The sequence below is a fragment of the Quercus suber genome, unplaced genomic scaffold (assembly GCF_002906115.3).
Source record: "Quercus suber isolate HL8 unplaced genomic scaffold, Cork oak 2.0 scaffold_581, whole genome shotgun sequence".
Classification (NCBI taxonomy): Eukaryota; Viridiplantae; Streptophyta; class Magnoliopsida; order Fagales; family Fagaceae; genus Quercus; species Quercus suber.
This window is the reverse complement of record NW_027070026.1, coordinates 185,834-196,290: the sequence shown is the minus strand read 5'-3', so window position 1 is coordinate 196,290 and position 10,457 is coordinate 185,834. Positions and strand designations below refer to the sequence as shown.

General features: G+C 35.1%; 1 long non-coding RNA gene across 2 annotated transcripts; it reads right to left on the bottom strand.

Annotated features, from left to right (window-relative positions):
- Window positions 1–1,462: 1,462 nt before the first annotated feature.
- On the bottom strand, window positions 1,463–5,497 carry LOC136063817 (uncharacterized). 2 transcript variants are annotated; one of them, XR_010625453.1, is made up of 3 exons: window positions 4,877–5,497; window positions 1,983–4,210; window positions 1,463–1,883 (listed from the first exon to the last, which is right to left on the bottom strand). It is a non-coding gene; the product is annotated as an uncharacterized LOC136063817 (long non-coding RNA). The 2 variants fall into 2 exon arrangements; XR_010625452.1 differs by having other exon boundaries at window positions 1,463–4,210.
- Between the last annotated feature and the right edge of the window lie 4,960 nt (window positions 5,498–10,457).

Here is a 10,457-nt window from a genome sequence, read left to right as displayed (position 1 = left end):
AAGTGAAAATCGTGTGAAAATGTAATAACGAAAATGAGTTTTATGCCTAAAAAAAAAAAAAAAAAAAATCAGTTAGTCCCATGGTTCTTCATTCTTCTTATTTTTCATGAACAACCTTATAAACAAACTTCCACTTAGATTTCTTAATTTTTACTTTTGGGAAGTAAACCTCATAGTTTCTTCCGCATAAAAACTCTTCAAATTTTTGGGAACTAAACTTCCTTCCAACTATTCAAATTTGTCATTTTCTTTTCTTATCTTCCTTTTCAGAAACAAGCAAGCAACTTCCACTATATTTATTTATTTATTTTTAGGGAGTAAAGTTCATTCCATTAGCTCAAAAACTTGACCCCATATTGAATTTTATTCTTCGCATTGGGTCTATTTGGAATCCACTTACTTTAGTAAAATTAAAATCTTTTTACTAAAAGTACTGTAGATAAAGGTAAAAATTAGTTGAAATAATATAGTAAAACCCATGAATATGACTAAAAAGTGTAATGAGACCTAAAAATAATAGTAAAAATAAATTGAATAGCAAAATAAATTGACAGAATTAATTATGCTTAATTATGCGAAACAGACACATAAAGTTACAAACATTACTAGAAAAGATGCCCCAATTATTGTAACCCCAATGGAAATAATGGTTTGACTAAAGCGCGCCAACTATTCTACCCAAAAAAAAATTTGTGGATCTTGATCTTTCTACTACTCCTTTCTATTATCAGAAATTACAGAAAAAGACACCCCACTCCAATGCTAATTCAAGGACCAATCATTCTAAGATCAAAGCTTGATGTGTTTATTTCCATTATTGCTTCTTTAGTTTATTTGTTAAGTACAGTATTTTTAAAATGAATAATTGTAATTTTGTATAGTAAATCCATGAAAATAAACTCAATTAACTAGATACTAGATTGGGTTGCACATGCAAGGCACGTGCTAGCCAGTACGTTGAATAGCGATATAAGATCAAGTATAGAACCTACTATAGCTTTCACCCATAATATAAATCTCACATCTACAATAAATTCCAATTGAAGAAGTCACATATATTACATGTCATGAAATAATGAAAAAAAATTTATTATATGTCATAAAAATTGATCTTTCTCTTCACTCCTTGTACTTCTAATTCTGTTTCTGGTTCACATTTCTTACTCTACCAAAGGTTTAGGCTCTCAAGTATCCGTTGTCTTAAGTCATAAAACTTCTAACCTAAATACCTTAATTACAAAAAAAATCCAAATTATTTAAAATAAATAAATCTAACCCAAATACCTAAATCAAAACCAATCCAATCAAAATACTCATGATATTTAACACCTAAGAGATTAGTAGTTTATAAAAGAGATGAGATGAGTAGAGTAGTAAGTCAACTACTAATGGCTAACCTTTGTACTGTAAAAAAATGTGAAAAGAAACTGTATTAAGTTAGAAAATTATTAAGACAAAAAAAAAAAAAAAAATTCAATTTTCCAAGGAAGATTTACATTTAAATCATCATTGATCCAAGTATATTGCATACGGTATTACAAACCTTTAAGTCCTTTGATCATTTCTGTAAGCTTTCTATAAATCTTGAAGATGGAAAAACTACTAAGCACTGCAGTTATTGTCCCAAAAAAATGCATCTAAGACTTTTCTTTTGCCAACAAATTTCTATGTACAAACTATAAATGTCTACACTGAGCCAGCAAGTCTCAAATGTCGTCCATCACAGCTGTTATTTGCCAAGGCAGAGGCCCTTTCTTAGAAATATCTCCCCACCAATCTTTATCGTCAATTGAGAAAATAATTCAATGGAAACCTCTCAAAGAAAAATATTCTAACTTTTTATCCCTTTTAAATAAAGCTAAAACAAAGAGCTATCCGGCAACCTAGAAAACAAAAAGGGTAATAACGATTTTAAGCAATTCCTATGAATTGGGGTTAGTTTGTATATCAAAAAAAAAAAAAAAAAAAAGAAGTAAAACCACCGAAAAGCACAGGAGGCAGCATGTCAAACACATATTTCTATAGGCCTTCCAAGCATCTTTGGTGTCTCTCTCCACATGTTGAACCAAAACAGAATCTCTTGCAGTAAAAATTCAAGGCATCTATTAGAATGGCAAGTCTAATGTTGCAAGCTAAGATGAACAAGTACAGATGAACAGGTACTGAAATGTAGAGAGACAAAGCTTCAGGCAGAGAGGCAGGGGTCCAAAACAGAGGAGTGGAAGGATTGCATCAGTTATAGCAATATGACAGTCCTTCAGTCCAGAACAGCTTGTGCAACTTGTAGTTTAGTATTAGTTCATTTCTTTAGTTTAGTAGTTGTTTATACATGTACACGTGAAATGATTTGGTTGGTTATACAAGAGCTACCAATTTCATTAACATTTTAAACTCTGTTTTAAATTGTTCAAGGTGTAGTCTAAAAATTCCCCATCCAAATAAGCTTTAGCCATCTAATTGTATGATAGTGTTTTAGGGGTAAAATGAATAAAATTGATTAGGATAAGGGAATTATAGATTTAAGTAACTAATCTAATATGTTTCCATCACTTAATATGCTCCATATTATATGTAAAAAAATTAATTTATTCACACATCCAATGTTAAAGCACAGGTGACAGCATCCTCTAGAATTAAAATAAATAAAAATGTAACTGATTGCTTTTTGATAAATCAGTAAATTTTCACTGAACAAAACATATGTATAGACAATTTTCATAGACTTAAACAATGGAATTTGTATGGATTACTCATTAACAACTGCCAAAAATTAATAATCTCTAAGAACTATTGAGCAAAATAATAACATGATGAGTTTAAGACTTTTATAATTGAGCAAAACATGCATATTTCTCTTACATTTTTCACAAATGAGCAAGATTTCCCAATTCAGCAGGCTGAGCTCCAATTAGACTGACATCCTTTAGCTATTTCCACTTCAAAAGTTCTTATGTGATCATTTAATAACAAAAAGTCTACCAAGTAACTTAATCAAAACCAAATCTAACCCAAATACCAAAATCAAAACCAATCCAACCAATATACCCAAACCTAAATCATATATATTAACAAACAAACAAAAAAAAAAAAAAAAAACCTTTATTGGTAGTGGCAAATTTTTTGGTTATGGGTTCTATAATGAGTAATTGGAAACTTTATAGTTGGCATGCTTTTCATAAGAATAACCCACCAAATTGTTCAAACAAATTTTCAAACGAAGAAAGCATAGTTAACAATAATAAAGGCACAAGTTAGAATGGCGCAGACAATAACATTTAGTATCTTTATAAAATTATTTTATGATTTCTCAGGATTCTTTCTTGACTGTTCAAACTACCAACGCATAGTAAAATATTTACTGCTTAAGCAACCAACTAAAAAATGTAGCAAATGCAAACAATAACTCAATTGAGCCCCCAATATGATGTGAGAAAATAAAGATCCAAAGCTTCAAATCAGCAAACTATGATGTGTGAAAATAAAGTGGTGAAAGAATGGAAGTCATATTCATAAAATATAATATGGTCACTCAATTTAGTGCCACTGATCTCCTATTCTCTTGCAGTACATTTATCAAAAAACTGATAGGCATTTTCGACTAACATTGTTCTTTTTAAAGAAAGGAAAATAACCTCCAAAGACTTTATATGCTTTCTCAACAAAGCATCTCTAATGATGCTAACACAAAGTGTGCAGAAAATTATGAAAGGATTAAATGATTATAAACCAACTGAAGAAGAATGATCCATATAGGCTAAGAACTACAATAATACAGCGGAAAAAATGTCCAGATTTAGTGGGGATATTGCAAGCAGAAGAACAAAGACAAAGGCAAACATAAAACTCAAATGATATGATCCATACAGGCTAAGAATTGCAATAATTCTTTGCATCGGAGTGGTAAAGGTTGGGCATGAGAAAATCAATTCCTAGCCATATATAATTATAGATATAAACATGTTTAGAACTCTATTTTAAAAGAATCCAGCCACAAGAAATTACAAACAGCTACACATATAATTCCTATGTCATTATTTGTTGTTGAAAATGTAACTTGATCTAAAATATAACTCGGTTAAATATGATTAAGCAGGATGAGAATGGTATGGACATACCAGCAACATTTCAAGACCAAAGAAGATATTGCCGTTCATCTCTTTGAAGGCTTATAAGATGCAAAGATAAAGTGCATACAGTGAGGCTAAACTGTCTACAATACAAAAATAAATATGAATATAGTTAGGTTACAATATCTCAGTTGATCCACATCAAACACGTGGTGAGGGAAACTATATAAACAAAAGCTAATTGTAAAATCACATTTCAAACAAAACATACATACACATGCATTTATGTTACCAATCTCAGCATGTAATACAAAGTTTGAAGAGTATCAACCCAGACCCACAAACAAAAAGTAAATGATTTCTGTGTTCTATCCTCAGTTAATAGGTTGAGTCAAAATAACAAACAAATAGATAACATATCTTTCCGATTTCAATGCCTTAAAAACAAAGATTTACCAAGCAACTAACTAAATTTGAATGCTGAAACTAAAACTCTTTTCGATTCTCAATGCATCTGTTTGGCTGCATTGAACTTAAAAAAAATAACATTGACTCAAAATTCAATAGAATTCACCCCCTCACATCATAATCAATAATTGTTCAACAGCTTTTAGATGTAACTAATTATTTAAGTAGATTTTTCTCAACTGTGTTTCTTTTGTAAACTAACTCCAAAACTAATCATAAATTAATCTCAAAAACCAAATCTTGTTGGACTTTGAACATATAGCACAAATTAATCAACCATTTATTAACAAAAGAATAAATTAAGAACCAAACAATTAAGGGGGAAATTCATAAAAACTTACCTTTCAAAATTTTTGGTGCTCGTTCTAATGCAATGACTCAATCGCTATAATCTGTGAACGTTGTAGCCTATGTCTCGCAACTGCAGGGAAAAAATTAAATTTTTTTAAAATTTTTTAATAAAAAGCACTCAAATAACTTGACAAAAATGAACAAAGAGAACATTAGAAACAAAAACATAGGAAGAAGGAATGAAATAAATACCAATTTAAAAAAAAAAAAAAAAAACATAAATAAAAAGGCATGCGTGTTGATTTTAAGCAGATACCCAAAACGAATGCAACCCAAATAGACAAAACAAAAACAATTCTAATCCAATTTCTTTAGGCAAAACCCAATATAACCCAAATACCAAAAAATAAAAAATAAAAAACAAAAGAACCAACAACTCAAGGCCTTCCCTCACTCCAATCTACCCATCTCCCTTTGCTCTGTTCAGATCGGCCGATATACCACCACAGACGTCCAAAAAAAGCCATCGGCAACCATGGCTTGCTCTCTCATTCCAAATATTCTCTAGACATTGAGAAAGAGAGAAAAATAGAGTGGAGAGGCAGAGAGAGTTCCAGATTCCAGAACTCTCTAGCCCTCTCGCGGCTCGCCCTCTATCTCTGCGTTCTTTTTCTTTTCTTTTCTTTTTTATTCGGTTTTCATATTTCAGCCAAACGAACCGTTTTGGCTTCACAATAAGACAAAATAGAGGGACTCACGAAAATTACACTTTAGATGATCAGTAAAAAAGTTGATTGCACAGTAACAAAATACTGTAGGGGCACTGGCACTTTTATATATAAGAGTAGTCAAGGTAGCACGTGCACTAATTGTTAGAATCAATTTTAAATTTTATTTGTTTCACAAAATAAAAATAAAAATTATTTGATTTTTAAAATATATAAAGATTTACATTAATCAAAAGAGATATTAATTTTAAAATTTTTTATAATTATGTCATAAAAAGTTAATCTCAATCATATAAAATTGTGACAGATCCTAGTCTAATATTTTATTATTTTATTTTGACCTATAACTTACACTTCAATAGTTGTAAATATATTGTAATAACAACAAAATGTCACAATATTTTCAGTTGTGTTAGATCTCGATATAATGTTTTATTATTTTATTTTATTTTGACCCATAAGGAATTGACACGTGCATCACAACATTTTCATAATATCTCAATGTATACATTATACTTAATTATAATGTAAATTTATATTGTAGACACAAAAAAAGGGCAAATTTTGTACACATTTACAAAATTTGTACAATATTTACCATTTTTTGTGCAAATGTGTATAATATTAACCATTTTTGTGTATTTACAATGTAAACTTGCATTACAAGTACAAATTAAACATATAAAGATCTTAAAAAACAAAAACAAAAAACAAAAAACAAAGCTCAAACCAACTGGCATACTTGAAGGGGGAAGAAAAAAAAAAAAAAAAAGAGAAAGTGCACCTCACTAACTGAATAAACCAAAAAAAAAAAAAAAAAACACACTATTCATGAGCCTTTGGCTCTATTTATATAGTTAACAGATATGCCAGCTTACATAAATATTTAAAAGGAAAAAAAAAAAACACAAACTGATAACTGGGGAAAAAAAAAATCTTTCGGCACTGTATAAATTAATGTTAAAATGTTGTGGACTTAGCATTTTTTTTATTTGATCTATAAGAAACTGAGATCTCAACAATTGTGAAAATATTATGATAACAATAAGTGTAGGACTCAGTTTGGATTTGACCCTGAGTATTAATGGGTTTTCAGCCGAACAAACCCAAACAATAAATTTATAGAGAGTGGGTTAAAGGTTTAGGCACTGGCCGCCGTTCATCAAGCATGAACTCTTCTTTATAAAAGAAAATACTTAGAGTTTCTTTACAACTGGGGGATGCTCTCGTTCATCAAGCATGAACTCTTCTTTCTAAAAGAAAATACTTAGAGTTTCTTTACAACTTGGGGGATGCTCCTCGGCCATGGCCGAGGAGCCCCTTTTCTTCTCTTTCTTTTCCCCCCCTCTTTACTTTACTTGCTTTTCTTATATAGTTTTCATCTTCCTATCTCCTTCTTCCATCTGTTGATCATCCATTTGCCTCCCTTCTGGCCATCCGTCCCATCAGAGGCCTTATCGGTACTCAAGTGGTTCACTCTGATCAACGTTGCCCTGCTAAGGGTTATATCCCTATTAATGCGGCCAGAGGGGTTAGGTGAATGCATTAAGTGTGAATGTGATAGCTTGCTCTAGGCTTGTCCTTTCCCAAAAATTATCCTTAGTATGCCGAGGACGACGAGGTCCTCGGCGTGGGTTAAAAAAGAGGCTTTCCCTAACCTAGCCTTGGTTGGTCAGTTTTCCTCGGCGCTGACCTTGGGCCTACTACGCGATGGGGTGTGGCTGCCAGGCCCACGGGCCCCATAATAGCCCCTCAAACCCTGCTGCACGTTCCCTCGGACGGGGAGGAGGGTTTTGATACTTACGGGCCCTCCCAGGCGAATCGCCCCACTTTGATTTGTGCTAATGCTGGCGACTTTTTGACTGCTCGATGTGCGTTTTTTGCGTTTCAAGACTTAATGTGTGCCCACATTAAATTTTGGTGGCACCACGTTTCCCACTTTCAACGGTGTGATGGTAATCGTTCGGTGGGGATTTCCTACTTTTATGAGCAGGCAGTTACATTTAGGGAACCTAAGGGGGAGTATAAGTACCTATTTAAACCGCCTGGTTTCCTCATTTTCGCGCTTACAACCATTGATGCGTATGACTTGAGTTTAGTTCAACCTGCACTCTTCCTGAAGAGAACCGCCATATTTCTGTAAGTCTTCTTCTTCTAGTGACCCCAAATTTCCTTGATTTTACTCCTCCTTTTCTTCTTTTGGAACTTTCAGTCGTCCTTGGGGAATGGGTAAGTTTAAGAAGTTGGTTGAGTCCGAAGAGATGATGAACAAATTCATTGTCGACTATGGGATACCCAATAATGTGAGTTTAAGGTACTGTGAAGAAGGGGAGTGGTACATTAAGAGGAGACAGGGTGAAGTCGTGATCCCAATAGTCGCTTTCGTAGAGGGGATGAGAATCCCTATGAGGCCAGTGACCCTCAATTACCTTAGGCATTTTCGCCTGGCTCCTACCCAGTGTGCCGTGAATGTATTTAGGATATTAGGGTATGTAGATACCCTGAATGAGAAAATGGGGCTGAGACTGACTCACCACGATGTGAACTAGTGCTACAACCTTCATCATCTGAGGGGTAAGACGTACTATATGAAGACAAGGGACGACAGGGTTCGTCTCATCCAGTGTCTTCCTGATTCCAATAAGGGGTTGACTCAAGATTTCCTCATAGTGTCGGGGAGTGGCACAACGGTTTTCATTGCCCAACAGTAGAGGGGGAGCCAGGTAGGGTATCCGAAGTGGGAGGCAATCTAGGTTTCAGTATTTTTATGTTTATAACTGTAGATTCGCTTTGGTTTATTAACCATAGAAGTTTCACTTTTCTTTTCGCAGATCCACGCCTTTGCACGTCATTTCCACCTGGTTAACAAAGCAGATTTGGAAACCGTTCTTAGGTCGGACCTTTTCTGAACGAAACTGATAACCAGGTCAGAGCCGCTCATCAAATCCTCAGATGCGACCCAGCTCAGAAATCATTCCCAATCCCGAAGCACGTAATTAGAGCTCGTGACCCTCGGCTTACGCAGATCACCGTGGTGGAGGACGGTTTTGCATTTTTCGAGGGTCTTATATACCTGAAGGCATTTCACTAGCAGGTCCCTCCTCATCCCAACAAGTAATGGTGGCTGAGGAAGGACTATCTAAGAAGGCAAGGGAGGTGGTTGAACTGAGTTCTTCCGAGGACGAATATAGTGTGTTCGACCTAGCTGATCAGTCCGAGGATCCCTCTGGTGACCTGGGAGACCCTCATCTGACCTTAGGAGGAGGATAGGGTATATTACCCTATTGCAATTCGCGAGACAACCCCTGCTACTCCCGATGAGGGGTCCTCATTACCAACGGTTGAGAGTCACGATAAGACCGCTGATGATATATCTTTAACTGACCAACCATCCGAGGAGATTGAACCCCAGAGGACGTTGGGGGGAGTTAGAGCTGAGGGTCAGGAAATACCACAAGATGTGGCGAGGCCTCCTGCGGACCCATCGATTCAAAGCCCTTAGGCCTTGGCTAAAGCCTTTGATTTGCTTGTCGAATTAATTTGCCTACTGAGTTTGGGGGACTGGTATACGACATAGGATAACTTTGTTTATTTTCTCTTTCATTTCATTTTGTTTCTTGCCTCAGTGGCGTTGTAAGAAATTGTATACTTTCTGTTCAAGTTGAATGCTTAGTACTTTGCTTCCAACTACAGATATTTTCTTTTGTTTGCTTTACTATAATATTCTGCTCAATATTTGTATTCTATTTGGAGTTAGTCTCATGAAACCATCTGTTATCCTTCAAATATAAATCTAAAGACCGTATTATAGCTTGACTCTAGGTAACGCTTTGGTTTTTCTCCAGATAGTTATTTTCTCCATGGGTTCGAGTCCGAGGACCATGCAATACCTGGTTATGTCTAGTACTTCTATTTTTCTATAAGTATCTAGTTTTCCATAGGCTTGGGTCCGAGGACCATGCAATACCTGGTTATGTCTAGTACTTCTTTTTTTCTATAAGTATCTAGTTTTCCATAGGCTTAGGTCTGAGGACCATGCAATACCCTGGTTATGTCTAGTACTTCTATTTTTCTGTAAGTATCTAGTTTCTCCATAGGTTGAGTCCGAGGACCATGCAATACCTTGGTTCTGTCTAGTACTTCTATTTTTCTGTAAGTATCTAGTTTCCCCATAGGTTTGAGTCCGAGGACCATGCAATACCTTGATTCTGTCTAGTACCCAGTATAATGGTGTGAATAGTTTTACCATAGGCTTGGGTCCGAGGACCATGCAATACCTTGACTCTGTCTACCACTTCTATTTTTCTGTAAGTATCTAGTTTCCCCATAGGTTTGAGTCCGAGGACCATGCAATACCTTGGTTCTGTCTAGTACCCAGGTATAATGGTGAATAGTTTTACTATAGGCTTGGATCGAGGACCATGCAATACCTTGGCTCTGTCTACCACTTCTATTTATCTGTAAGTATCTAGTTTCCCTATAGGTTTGAGTCCGAGGACCATGCAATACCTTGGTTCTGTCTAGTACCCAGGTATATGGTGTGGATAGTTTACCATAGGCTTGGTCCGAGGACCATGCAATACCTTAGCTCTGTCTACCACTTCTATTTTTCTGTAAGTATCTAGTTTCCCCATAGGTTTGAGTCCGAGGACCATGCAATACTTTAGTTCTGTCTAGTACCCAGGTATAATGGTGTGAATAGTTTTACCATAGGCTTGGGTTCGAGGACCATGCAATACCTTGGCTCTGTCTACCACTTCTATATTTCTGTAAGTATCTAGTTTCCCCACAGTGTTTGAGTCCGAGGACCATGCAATACCTAGTTTGGTCTAGTACCCAGGTATAATGGTGTAATAGTTTTACCATAGGCTTGGGTCCATGAGGACCATGCAATACCTTGGCA